This window comes from Myotis nattereri (assembly GCF_964212035.1).
Source record: "Myotis nattereri genome assembly, chromosome: 2".
NCBI lineage: Eukaryota > Metazoa > Chordata > Mammalia > Chiroptera > Vespertilionidae > Myotis > Myotis nattereri.
The window spans coordinates 71218561-71233243 of NC_138076.1; positions in this window are offsets into that span (position 1 = coordinate 71218561).

Genomic DNA, 14683 nt, shown 5'->3' on the forward strand with positions numbered 1-14683 from the left:
CATCCCCTCCTTTGCCCAGCCCCTGATGCTCCCATCCCTGGCCTTCACCACACTGTTATCTATATCCATGGTCTATGCATGTATGTTCTTTGGCTAATCTGTTCACTTCCTTTTAACCAATCTCCCTACCCCCCTCCCTTCTGAAATTTGTCAGTCTATTCCATGTATCCATGCCTCTGGTTCTATTTTGTTCAAAGTTCATTAGATTCCATATAGTAGTGAGATCATATGGTATTTGTCTTTTGCTGACTGGCTTATTTCATTTAACATAATAATGTCCATCCACACTGTTGCAAAGGGTAAGAATTTCCTTTTTTTTTTTTTCATTGTGAAAATGTACCACAACTTTTTAAAATCACTTTTATTATCTTTCAATTACAGTTGGCTTACAATACTATATTAGTTTCAGGTGTACACCCAGTGATTAGGGATTATAAAACTTATTGTGTGGTCATCCCAAAAATTATCATACTCATCTAACGCCATTCCAAGTTATTAGAATATTATTAACTGTATTCCTTATGCTTTAATTCACACCGCCCTGCCTATACTATAACTACTAACTGGTACTCCTAAATTCTTTCCCCTTTTTCACCCTTTCTCTTGTCCCATCTGGCAACCATCAAAATAGTCTCTGTACTGCTTTTTTGTTTATCTTTATATTCAATTGTTGATAGATATGTATTTATTTCCATTTTACTGTTCATATTTTTAATCTTCTTTGGAAGAAGACATTTTAACATGTAATACTTGTTTGGTGGTGATGAACTCCTTCAGATTTTTCTTGTCTGTGAAGCTTTTTTATCTGACCCAATTCTAAATTATAGCTTTGCTGGGCAGAGTAAACTTGGTTGTAGGTCCTTGCTTTTCATCACTTTGAATATTTCTTGCACTCCCTTCTGGCCTACAAAATTTCTGTTGAAAAATCAGCTGATAATATTATGGGCACCCCTTGTAGATGACTGCTTATCTCTTGCTACTTTAAGGATTTGTTTTTTTGTCTTTAATATTTGGCATTTTAATTATTATGGGTCTTAGTGGTGGCCTCTTTGGGGTCCTGTTGTTTGGGACTCTTCATGCTTCCTGGACATGTATATCTATTACTTTCATCAGGTAAGGGAAGTTTTCTGACATTATTTTTTCAAATAGCTTTTTAATTTATTGCTCTCCTTCTCTTCCCCTTCTGGCACCCCTGTTATGAGAATGTTGGTATGTTTGATGTTAACCCAGAGACTATTTACACTATCTGCATATTTTTGGATTCCTTTTTCTTTTTGCTTTTCTCATTGGGTGTTCTTTGCTTCCTTACATTCCAAATTGTTGATTTGATTCTCGCGGTCCTTTACTGCTCATATCCTGTCAATTATTCCACATTTCAGTTAGCATATGCTTCATTTCTGACTGGTTCTTTTTTATGCTGTTGTTGTTCTCACTAAGTTCCTTTAGCATCCTTATAATCATTGTTTTGAACTCTGGATCTAATATTTTTCTTCTATTTCATTTAGTTCTTTTTCTGTACATTTCTCCTGTTCTTTCATTTGTGATGTTTCCTTGTCTCCACATGTTGACTGCTTCCCTGTGTTTGTTTCTATGTATAGGTAGAGCTGCTGTGTCTCCTGGAATTGGTATAGTAGCCTTGTGTAGTAGGTGTCCTGTAGATTCCAGTGGCTCAGCTTCCCCAGTCACCTGAGCTGGGCTTTCTAGGTGCACCCTGTGTGGGTTGTGTGCACTGTTCTATTGTAGTTGAGTCTTGACTGATGTTGGCATCACTGGAATGGATTGACTCCCAGGCCAATCAGTTGCAAGGTTCGGCTGCAACTACAGCAGAAGGGCTACTGTGTAGGAGCCAACCCTATGGAGTAGGACTTGCTTCAGTGGGGCTTTGGTGCTCACCAAGTCAACTTCTTGATTGTGTTGCTGGTAGATGTGGTTGGGCTGTGATCTTGTAGGGTTTGATACTGACCACCAGATGTATTGGCTCTGGGGCCTCCCAGGAGGTTCAAAGTCAGCCACTACTTGTGCCCTGCCTGTTGCCACCTGGCACAAGCTACAGAGCAATCTTCAGATGGCTGCTACTTTTATTCAGCTTGGAGGTACCCAGGAGAAGCCAAGCTGTGAACCAAGGCAGGCTGCCACTGGTGCTGGGCCTGGGACCACTTATTGAAAGGTATACTGCATGATGAGGTCAGTTGCTGCTTGTTTAAAAGATTTTAGAAAAGTCCAAAGCATGAGACAAGAGAGGCCAGTTATATGGAAAAGCCACTGGAAATGGTTTGGATGAGCCTGCAAGTAGGGAGGGGTAGGGTCTCAGGGAATCATCAGGGCTTGGCAAAACGTGTGAGCCAGATTGATGGAGATTCAGATATGGTGCCTGCCTGTTGGCTCTGTTGTGATGAGCCTTCTCATAGGATTCAGCAAAGGAGCAATGGCTCTTGCCAGCATTTCTATTTGGGAGAAAGCTGATCCTCCAGCTCTCTCCCTGATTCCAGACAAGTTAATTCCCCCCCCAAATGTCCCTACTTCCTTTTAAACTGTTGCCCTAATGCTAGAGCTCACATGGAGTGAGTCCAAGTAAGTCCATGTACTGGTCCTTTAAGAGTTACTGCCTGGAGCTATAGCAGCCTCTGGGTCAGCCACAATCCCCACTTATTTTTACATCCTGAAGCTACAGGTACTTCTCTTCCTGGCACTGGATCATTGGGCTGGGGGTCCTGATACAGGTCAAAAATCCTTCATTTCTCGGGGGAAACCTTCACAGCCAAGATATCCCTCACCATTAAAAACTGCCACGTGTGGGTGAGGGACCAACAGGTTCCCCAAGACTTTGCCTCATATCTCCGCCCCTCCTACCAGTTTCAATGTGCTTCTTCTTTAATTTCCTAGTTGTAGGACTTCCATTCAGCCAGATTTTAGGTGGTTCTGAATGATGGTTGTTCTGTAGTTTAGTTGTAGTTTTGTGTGTTTGTTTGTTTGTGTGGTTTTTTGTTGGTTTGTTTGTTTTTATTGATTTCAGAGAGGAAGGAAGAGGGAGAAAGAGAGAGAAACATCCATGATGAGAGAGAATCATGCATCAGCTGCCTCCTGCAAGTCCCCCACTGGGGATCGAGCCCACAACCCAGGCAGGTGCCCTTGTCTAGAATTGAACCTGGGCCTTTCAGTTCGTAGGCCAACGCTCTATCCACTGAGCCAAACCGGATAGGGCTTAGTTGTAGTTTTGGTGTGGTTGTGCGAAGAGGCAAGCACTGCATTTACCTAAAACACCATTTGACCTCGCATTTTTTTTTATGTATATACTAGAGGCTCGGTGCACAAAAATTTGTGCACTCGCGGGGGGGGGGGGGGGGGGTCCTTCAGCCCGGCCTGTGCCTCTTGCAGTCTGGGACCCCTCGGGAGATAACTACCTGCTGGCTTAGGCCTGCTCCCAGGTGGCAGAGGGCAGGCCCAATCCCTATGTGCAGCCCCTGGTCGGGCTCAGAGCAGGGCTGATTGGGGAGTTGGGGCGCCGCCCCTGTCATGCCCAGAGCAGGGCAGATCGGGAGGTTGTGATGCCACCCTCAGTCACGCTCAGGGTAGGGCCGATTGGGGGATTGGGGCACCGCCCCCTGTCACACTCAGGGCAGGGCCGATGGGGAGGTTATGGCTCTACCCCGTCACACACAGAGCAGGACCCGTAGGGGGCGGTTGGGGTGTTGCCCTCTATCACCCACAGAGCAGGGCCGATCAGGGGGTTGGGCACCGCCTCTCTCACACTCAGGGCAGGGCCGATGGGGAGGTTATGGCTCTACCCCGTCACACACAGAGCAGGACCCGTAGGGGGCGGTTGGGGTGTTGCCCTCTATCACCCACAGAGCAGGGCCGATCAGGGGGTTGGGGCGCCGCCACTCTCACACTCAATGCAGGGCCGATGGGGAGGTTATGGCTCTACCCCGTCACACACAGAGCAGGGCCTGTAGGGGGGAGGGGGTTGGGGCGCTGCACCCTGTCACACACAGAGCCGCAGGGCAATCAGGGGGTTGGGGAGCTCCCCCCTATCAGGCACAGAGCAGGGCTGATCAGGGGGTTGGGGCACCTTTCCCTGTCACGAACAGAGCAGGGCCGATAGGGAGGTTGTGGCCCCGCCCCCTGTCACACACAAAGCCACAGCGTGATCAGGGGGTTTGGGCGCTGCCCCCTGTCACACTGATCCCAATGCCGGGAGGCCTCGCGGCTCCGCTGATCCCGGTGCTGGGAGGCATATTACCCTTTTACTATATAGGATAGAGGCCTGGAGCATGGGTGGGGGCTGGCTGGTTTGCCCTGAAGGGTGTCCTGGATTAGGGTGGGGGCCCCCACTGGGGTGCCTGGCCAGTCTGGGTGAGGGGCTGAGGGCTGTTTTCAGGCTGGCGGGTGACTGAAGCTCCCAACCTGTCCTTTTTTCCTTTTTTTTTTATTCTGGGCCAGCTTTAGCTCTGAGGCTCGGCTCCAGTTATGAGGCCTCCACTGCTGAAAGCAGCTTTCTGGCCTTTGTTTACCTTCTGTATTTGAAACAATGTTTCAGTCCTGCTGGCTGAAGCCCGGGGTTTTGTTTAGCTTCTATATTTGTTACAATGTTGCTTAGAGTGCAGCTGAGAGGCCGGCAAGGCAGGCAGGGAAGCTTGGCTTCCTCCGTCACTGAAGCAAGCAAGCCTCCCTGTTCACATCAGCTGCCAGGCTTCCGGCCGTCATCTTGGCTGTCAGTTAATTTGCATATCTCCCTGATTAGCCAATGGGAAGGGTAGCGGTTGTACGCTAATTACCATGTTTCTCTTTTATTAGATAGGATCTACTGATAGGCACTTGGCTATTATAAATAATGCTGCTGTAAATATATATTATTTCTGATTGGTGTTTTGGGATTCTTAGGATATTTTCCCAGAAGTGAGATCACTGGGTCAAAAGATAGTAAAATGCAAATTATTCAGGGAGCAGATTAATGATTGATTAGGGGTGCAGGAACAGCAGGGAAGTATAACAAAGGGGTATGCACAATTTTGATGATATGTCCATAAGTTTGATTGTGAAGGAAGTTTCACAAGTGTGAATATATGTCAAACCTTATAAATTGTATACAGTAAATTCATGCATTTTATAGGGCAAGTGTACTTCAAAAAAGCTGTTAGAATAGATAAAAATATACTATAGCACAAAACAAAATGCAATAGGTTCTCTACATCACTGTTATTCAAAGCAACACGTCCATGTAACAAAGTAAGAACTTTGCAGTAAGTTTATAGCAGATTAAAGAGTGTGCAAAAGAATCTAGATCAATGTCCTGTTCCCTTTAGTAAAAAGTTTTTCTATGAAAAATGTACATTAACAGAATTAAGCACTCAGCTTCATTACAGGCTACATATCTTGTTAAAGACCAACATCAAACCACCACAGATGTATGTATGTATCTATCTACTTTTCCATCTATCTGATTCTGTAGTTCCATCTATTTTCTTTCCCTTCATATTCCATTACCTTAACTATCCCAAATATTGAAATAAATTGTATTATCAGTCAGGATTCAGCATCTTTTTTATTACCTTAGAGAAAATTAAGATTTCTATATGAAAGTTCAGACAAGTACTTTCGTAAACTAATTTGTTTCCTTCTATGACAATATGACTCTTTTAAGATTTCTTTATATGGATCCTTCACACATATCAATATGACTTTTAAGAATTTAATTATATGGCTAATACTTTTGTAACAAAACAGTGTGGATAAAAAATTTTATTTTTGCCTTTAAAAATGGAATGACCAATTATATACTTTCTGATATGTTGCATACTAAATAAATAAATACATTTTAGGCATCTATTATGTTTCTGGCACTATTCCAGGCACTGGGGATAAACCAGGAAACAAAGCATAATACATTTCTTCACTCAGACAATACTTACTCCATCAGGCCAACAGAAAACAAACAAAAGTATGTTTGCAATTTCATTTAAATATAGGAAAGCCTGAAAATGCTTAACTGAAAAGTTGAGTTTTCAAAAAGAACAGATTAAATGTGAAAAGTAGCCAGCTAGTTATCAAGGGAAGACGATTCTAGGAAGAATAAAGAGCAAGTATTGGCCAAATCATATCCTGAAAAGTTTGAAGACCATTAAGAAAACCCATGTGGCCAGAACAGAGTGAGACAAAGTATAATGTTGTGTTCTAAGAAGTAATTGAAGATGGGAATCATGTCACATCTGAAAGAAATGGGAAACAAGTAGAGTGCTTTGAGCAGAAAAGATTTAATTTATGTTTTAAGAAGGTCACTATGTCTGTTATATTGAGAAAAGATTAAGGCAGCAAGAATAGAAACGGAGAATAGTGGTAAGGTGATTAAAGTAGTGTTTGTAGGAGAAGTTGGTGATTTAAGTCAGATTAGTAGCAGTGGGGTAGGTTAGATGTAGTCAAATCCTAATTACGTTTAAAAAATGACAACTACTGGAGTTGCTGACAGACCAGATGTGTGGAGTGAAGAAAAGAGAAAAATCAAGGGATAACCTCAGGTGTAAGTGCTTGCAAATAGAAAAATGATGTCACCACTAGCTGTGATGATTGAAGACTACAGCAGGAACTGGTTGGACAGACATCACAGAAGCTCAGATTTGGCATACTATGCTTGAGATTCCTACTGGGCATCCAAAGAGAAATGTCAAGTAGGCAGTTAGACATACTGATTTGAAGTACAGAGGAGTTCAGGGGTTGGAGTCATGGGCACATCAATGGTGTTTAAAATTGAGAGACTATGTTAGATAAACTAAAAGTAGTGCAGATTGAACAAAATAATCAAAGAGCTGGTCACTAGGGTGATGCAAACAGTTACAGTTGGGAGAAATAAAGAGGAAACAGAAAGGTCACTAAAATGAAGTCATAAATGTAGGCATAAATTGAGCTGCCCAGGAAGTCAAGGAAATACATTATTCACAAAGGAAAAATAATTGGCTATTCCAAATGCTTATAGATAGTTTTAAAAGGATAACGGCACAGCAAAGCAATTACCATTCCTTTTGGCAAAGTGGAGGTAATTGCTGACCTTGATCAGAGCAGTTTGAATTGTATGTTGAGGGTGAAATATATTTTAATGAATTTAAGACTAGCTCAGATAAATCTTTGAAGTCAAAATGACAGAAATAAGTGGGTAGTTTGAAGAAAAGGCAAAAACAAAAAGGATTTTTATCTTTGTGTACTAATGGAGATAATTCTGTGTAAAAAGAAAAAAACTACATATATATATATATATATATATATATATATATATATATATATATATATATATGAAATATATATATATATATATATCGTATTTCTGAGAGACCTGGGAGAATTTCTGGGGTAAGAAAGCAAAAGGTGATGGAATCTAGTAAAGAGCAGCAGAGGTTGGTCTTGTCTATGATCTCAGATCTGGTATCTAGTACAGCAAAACAAAAGGGCTGGTAAATCTATAACCACAGATGCAGATAGATGACTCTAATAAAGTAATGTTTTTGTGAATTTAGAAGCATGGTTGTCAAATGGAATTGAAAGTGGGAGGAAGGATTTCAGAGTTGGAAGGAAGAAGGGTCAATATTTAAACTGAGAGAGTCAATGGACTAAAACTATAGAGTAAGCATATTGGGAGTTAGTAAGACTCCACTGAAGATTATTGATCATAAATTTTAAGTGAAGACTGTATAAATGATGTGTGTGTTTGGGGGGTGATGTTTTGTTTTGTTTTTGCTAGCCATGTACACCTGTGTTAGGCCAAGCATTGGATTGTCAGAGAGCTGGAGTTAACCGGGGTTGTGTTTTATCTAATGAATAGAATTACAAATAATGTTTTTTCTGTAAATTAATTTTGTACCTGGTTACTATGAATTACATTTCATTCTCTCCAACCCTAAATTCACATGCAGAAACCCCAAACCTCAATATGTTGGAGTTAAGGCCTTTAAGGAGAAATTAAGGTAAAATAAGGTGAAAATGGTGGGACCCTATTCTGATAGGACTGGTGTACATATAAGAAGAGTAAGGGACACCAGAGAGCTGATTCTCCCCACATGCACACAAAAGAAAGGCCATGAGAGGACACAGTGAGATGGCAGTTGCCTATAAGCTAAAGAGGCCTCACCTAAAGGCAACCCTGGCTGCACTTTGATCTCGGACTTCTGGCCTTCAGACCTGGGAGAAAATTAATTTCTGTTGTTTAAAGCCACCGAATCTGTGGTGTTTTGTTATGGCAGCCCTAGCAGACTATTACACTGGACAATTTATTATCTTATATTTACATTTCGCGCGGCTCAGCTACAGTGAACAAAAATTTGGATTCCTTTTCAGGTTCAAGTGGCTGCACACTGGGGCTCAACATGTGAACATGTTTTTTGATTCATTCAAAGCTCTACATCATTATTGCTAACATACTGGTTTGAACTTTGGGGAACTTTAACTCATCAGCCAAAGAAAGCTATGAGAGTGAATAACAACCAGTCAGGTGCAGGTTTCAATTCAACCTCTATTTAGCATCTACACATTTATTAATAGATAGGACAGGGGAAGAACCCACTCAGCCCTTCTCATTCCCACACTTGACATTTACTATCTGATTCTGGGAAGTCTTCTCATATCTATCCTCTAAATCATTTCTCTTCTATGAAGTTATGTCTCTGTCAGTTGCCATTCTAGTCACCAAAACTGTCAAGAACCATGCAGGGTCTGAGATTTTATCTTTCTTAAATCGCAAATGAACCTGTTCCATTTCAAGGATGCTGAGAGAAGACACAAGATTCCTGTCTTAGAGATAAACACTTTATTATTCATGGCAAAAGCAGTAGGCAGAGTTCATGATGATTAGTGTCGGTTCCCCAGACCCGCAAAAAAGTGCGATGCCAAAAGCCCATTGTGAACACCTGCACACACAGTAGACTGTATTAGAGATTACAGAGCTGGTGGAATTACAAATATTATTGTAAGTTGAAGCAAGCTGGCTCTTTATCTGGGCCCAGACATAGCCTCATCTCTCAAGATAGGACCTTGTATTTTCAGTTATCCTAGCAAGAACACTCAGGGATCCCAGCAATTTGCCTCTCCCAACAAAGAGATGAGCTAAAGAAAGTTACAACATAGTAACAAAATGAATCTACTTCATCATGTTGGGTAATTAGCTCTAGGAAAAGAAAAATAATGCTATATATATATATAATTTGCATAGAAATATGGAGACCTTATTTTGATAAAAGACCACAAGCAACAATATTCACATTTAACAGAATCATTGTAGAATACAGACACATCGATAAATTACAAATCGGCAACTGTGGAGCATAGACCGGTGGCCTGTTTTTATAAATACAATTGCTTCCCCATGCCCCATCCAGTTCTAATGGAACTATCATGCCCTTCTGTATACTTACTCTCTATGGCAGTGTTTCTCAACCTTGGGTGCACATTAGAATCACCTGGGAATCTTTTAAAAATCCTGATTTCTGTACCTCATCCCCCGGAAATTCTGTTTCTTTGTTATGGGGTGGGGCCACAACATTAATAACAAAGAAACAGAATTTCTGGGAGATGAGGCCCAGAAATCAGGATTTTAAAAAGATTCCCAGGTGATTCTAATGTGCAGCCAAGGTTGAGAATCAACCTGCTCTATGATTAAAAAAAAAACACAAAACAGCTGGTGTGGGTCAGTGGTTGAGCGTCGACCTGTGAACTAGGACAGTGGTTGGCAAACTGCAGTTCGGCAAATTGCGGCTCGTGAGCCACATGCAGCTCTTTGGCCCTTTGAGTGTGGCTCTTCCACAAAATACCGACTTCTGCGCATGGGCCACGAAGTTTCAGTCGCACTGTATGTGCGCGCCTGCACGTGGTATTTTGTGGTATTTTGTGGAAGAGCCACACTCCAGGGGCCAAAGAGCCACATGTGGTTTGCCCGCCACAGTTTGCAGACCACGGGCCTTGCTGGATAGAGTAGTCTTGGTTTCAGATCTTTGCTTTTCACTACCTTGTATATATCATGCCCTTTATTTCTGGCCTGTAGAATTTCTGTTAAGAAACTAACTGGCAGCTTTATGGGAGCTCCCGGGTGGGTCACTGATTTGTCATTCCCTTGCAGTCCTTAAGACCCCCTCTTTCCTTTCCGTTGTCCGTTGTAATGATTGTGTGCCTTGGAGTGGGTCTCTTTAGGTTTATCTTGACTGGTACCCTTTGTGCTTTCTGAACTTGTGTGCCTTCTTTTCTTCACTAATTTAGGGGAGTTTTCTGTCATTATTTCTTTCAACCGGTCCCTGATCACTTTCTTCTCCATCTGGCACCTCTGTGATGTGGATGTTCTGTTTCACGCTGTCCCAAAGTTTCCTTTAATTGTCCTCATGCTTTTTAAGTGTTTTTCTTTTCTTTTTGGTGCTGATTGTTTTTTCCTACCTTACCTTCTAATTTACTTATTCCATCCTCTGCTTCATGTCCGCTTTTAATTCCTTCCAGCATATTCTTGATGTCAGATATAGTATTCTTCATTTCTGCCTGGTTCTTATTCATAATATCTATGTCTGTTTTCATGCTGATATAGCTTTCACTAAGTTCCTTGTAGTACCCTCTAAGTTCCAGGAAGTTCCCTTGAAATTTCTGTAGTCTAACTAATTTCCTTGAGCATCTTTATAACAATTACTCTGAACTCTATGTCTAGTAACTTGCTTACTTCCATTTCACCTAGGTCTTTTTCTGGTGATTCCTCCTTTTCTTTAGGGATTTTTTTCTTTTTCTCCTTATTTTATTTGTTTCTTTGTGTTTGTATCTATGTAGTATACTTGCTATGACTCTCAGTCTTTGTGGGATGGGCTTTTGTAGTAAATGTTCTATGGGGCTCAGTTGTGTGTTTCCTTTTGACTACTGAGCTATAATGCTATTGATATGTCCCTTTTATGAGTTATTTTAGCTCTTCTGTTGTAATCACATATTGACTGTTGATGTCCTCTTAGGTTGCCTAACTGTGTGGCTCAGCCACTACCATGTCATTTGTCGTGATTTACAGGTACTGACAGGGTAAAACAAAACAAAAACAAATAGACAGGAAACAAAAAGGATCAAACAAAATATCCTGACAACAATAATGAAAACAACCCAAGAGAAAATAGAATTATAGAATTATGAAAGAGAAGAGAGAACACAAATACTAAGGCAAGAGAGAAAGAGAGTGTGTGTGAGAGAGAGGATAATATTGCTAATACTAAAAAAATAAGAATAAGTAAAAAATAAAGAGGATACTGGAAGATAAAAGGAGCAGAAAAAAGATTCAGGAAGGAAAGAATGAAGAGCAAAAAACAAGAGTAGAGAGCAGGCAAAGGAAAATGATTTAAAAAAAGCAAAAGGCAAGACTACAGGGCAAGAAAAGAAAAGTTATGCAAAGGTAACAAGAAGAGAGGGAAAGGTAAAGCAAAGGAAAGAATGGTAAAGAAAATGGGGGAACCCTAGACGGTTTGGCTCAGTGGATAGAGTGTAGGTGTGTGGACTGAGGGGTCCTGGGTTCAATTCTGGCCAAGGGCACATGCCTGGGTTGCAGGCTCGATCCCCAGTGGGGGGCGTGCAGGAGACAGCTGATTAATGATTCTCAACATTGATTTTTCTATGTCTCTCTCCCTCTCCCTTTATCTCTGAAATCAATAAAAGTATATTTTTAAAAAAGAAAAAATAAAAAGAAAATGGGGTTGGGGGGGGGGGGAAGAAGAAAGAAAAAGTAAAGGAAGGAGTCCAAAAAGAGATATAAAAGAAACAAGGGAGAAAAGGAAAAGAAATTAATTAAAGTAATATAAAAGCAATAAAACAGAAAAAATGAGAAAATATTTTAAAAACAACAACAACAAATAAGCAAAGAAAAACAAAACAGAAAACTCTTATAAAAGCCAGCCAAGTGAAGTTCATCTGGACAGCTCCTGTTTCCTGAGCCTCCCTGTTCTGTATGCAGATTTCAGGCCTCCTGGAAAGTACTTTGTGTCAGCCAAGGTCAGGAGCTATCCAAGTTTGGCTCTCAGTGTCCTGTTGCAGCTGCGGGGTCTGAAACTCTCTGAGGAGTGCCTCCACCTATCAGCGACTCTGCCTCCCCTCTGTAACTGCCTGATCTTTGTCCAGTGCTTTTGGAAGAGAGTCTTTAGGGTAGAGGCAGGCTAGCATACCTAATGCTAGTGGGCCCCTAACTAAGAGATTTCACTGTCAGGCACTCACTGTGGATAAACTAATCTTTGTTTCAAAGCTAAACTCCTCAGTCTCTACCATATCTTCCAACTCTAGTTCCACCTAAAATGGCCTGAAGGAGGCTCAGATTGGATTCAGCCTGCTGCCTTTTCTAGATGGGCAGCCCTGGGCTCAGTGGAATTGATCAAAACAATCTCTGGTGAGCATGCCACCTGCCGGGCCCCCAAAAGGGGGTGGGGTGGGGAGGGGTAAGCATTTCCTTCTGGTCCCAATCAATAGCCCCTGAGGGTCTTATCTTTGGAGTGTCCTCCTCTGAGCTGTTCTCCCTACCTGCCCTGAACTGTGCCCAGTGTGAGCATCTGGGGTTCCAGAGAGCTGACCCAGCCCCTTTCCTTGTGGAGGAGGTGCTCCCAGCCTGCAGGAGAGGTAGACATTCCCTACCTGGCCTTTCCCAGTGCTGGCTGGCTGAACGCAGAGGGTGCTCAGGTCAGCCTCTCCACAATGCAGACACAAAGCCCAGCTCTCATTGGTCTGTCTCCCCAATGTAACTCTTCTGAGTGCTGCCATCCCACAATAAAATCATACAAAGAAAAAAACAAACAAACAACAAAACAAACCACAAAACCTGCTTTGCCAGGACATGGCCCCCTTGCACCTCAGGTTGAAGCACTGAGGATTACAAAGTTAGCCCCAGGAGGGTCTCCCATCTCTCTGCCCAGCTGATCTCAGTAAAGCTGGGGGTCAGATTCCCAGCTCTGCAGGAGATCCCACCTCTCTTCAGTGCGGGTCAAAAACGCCCAGTCAGCCCTGCTGCCAGCTCCAGTTCCTCTTTGGTGGTGGGAGAGTCCTCTTCCCTTTCTCAACGCCACACAGTTTAGATGCTTTCTGGGGCTCCGTACAGGTCACTGCCGGGTGCAGCCAGCCCACAACAAGCCCCTGTTTATTCTGGAGCCAGGCGCTGAGGCGCAGCCTGTCCAGCAGTCAGAGCCCGGGGTCAGTCTTTTCCGCAGGGGCTGCCGACATCAGGCGTGTTCTCTCACTGGGTCCCTCTGCCCAGTGCTGCGCTGGCTCTCCCCGTCTCTGCCGTTCAGGGACTGAAATCTCGGAGCTTTGTAACCACTCTCACTCTGGCCTCTCAGCCCAGCACCAGCTCCAGGGGAGGCTCCCCTTTCCGCAAAGCCCACTCCCCTACCAGTCTCTACTTTGTTTTGTTAACGTACAAAAACCATTGAAACCTGTAAAGAATTTTTGTGAGTTTATTTGAGCCAAACTGTAGACATATGCCGGGAAGCAGAACCTCAAGGAATTGAGATAGTGCTCCGGAGAATGGCAGGGTTACATCCGTATTTATACATGAAATTCATAGGTGACAGATTTAAGGAGGTGGGATTAAGCGAAGCGGGGGGTGGGGGGGGTGGGGGGGGCGGGGAACCTCTGTGATAGGATAAAAAGTAAAATGATGGACACATACTTAGGTGGGTGCAGGATCAATCAACATGATAATGAAGGAATTTGTAGTATCTGTCCTGGCGCCCAGAACATTTGGTTGTGCCCCAGGGGCTCCAGAAAAAGGGAAGTTACAAGTTACCCAGACACTTCAAAGGAATGTTATCTTAGAGGCAAAAAGGCAAATGGGCTCAGTAAGGATCAAAGTTGATCTTGTCAGTGAAGATACCAGCCTAGGACGTAACTGCCCACCATAACTGCTTTTAGTCAAAGTTTAATCTCAGACCATCCTATGTGGTTACTCGAGGTCTCTGAGTCTGCTAGGCTGCCACGCAGGCCTTCCCTGAGCTTGTCAGGCCAGGGTGTGGCCCCTTTCGTCCAGTTTCTTCGGGGCTCCTTAGACAACGTATTTCCAATCAACTATATGTCTCCTTTGTTTTCAAGCTGACTAGGCAGCCTTTTACCTCTAAATCCAGTCCATCGCTGGGAGCAAGGGCACTCAGCCTCCTGTCAGAGAGCACAGCCATCTTAGGTCATCCCTGAATATATTTTTTCTATTGATATTTTTTAGAGAGAGTGGAAGGGAGAGAGATTGAGGGGGGCGGCAGGGGAAGAGACAGAGAAACAGAAACATTGATGTGAGAGTGACCCATCGATTGGTAGCTGCCTGCACTCACCCTAACCGAGGCTAGGGATCAAACCTGCAACTCAGGTGCATGCTCTGTACCAGAAACCGAACCCTCAAACCTCTGGTGCCCAGGCTGATGCCCTAACTGCTAAGCAGCACTGGCCCTGGTGAAAAGCCTGATGTTCTTAACTGAATTTATAAATGTCCCTGTCTTTAGAAACGGAAACACTACAAGCTTTAGGAATGATCATCAATGCTGTGGTCAGTCCATGATTAAACAGGAGCTGGTCAACATTTAGGCAGTTTGGTCCCTTGTATCGTTCCATACCACTGAGAACAGCACCTCCCTGACAGAAATGATATGCAATGCTGAACTGATTTTGGTATGCGTAGTCTGTTCATGCAAGTCGTTTGAAAGATGCCTGAGGCTAGCCTAAGGTCAAA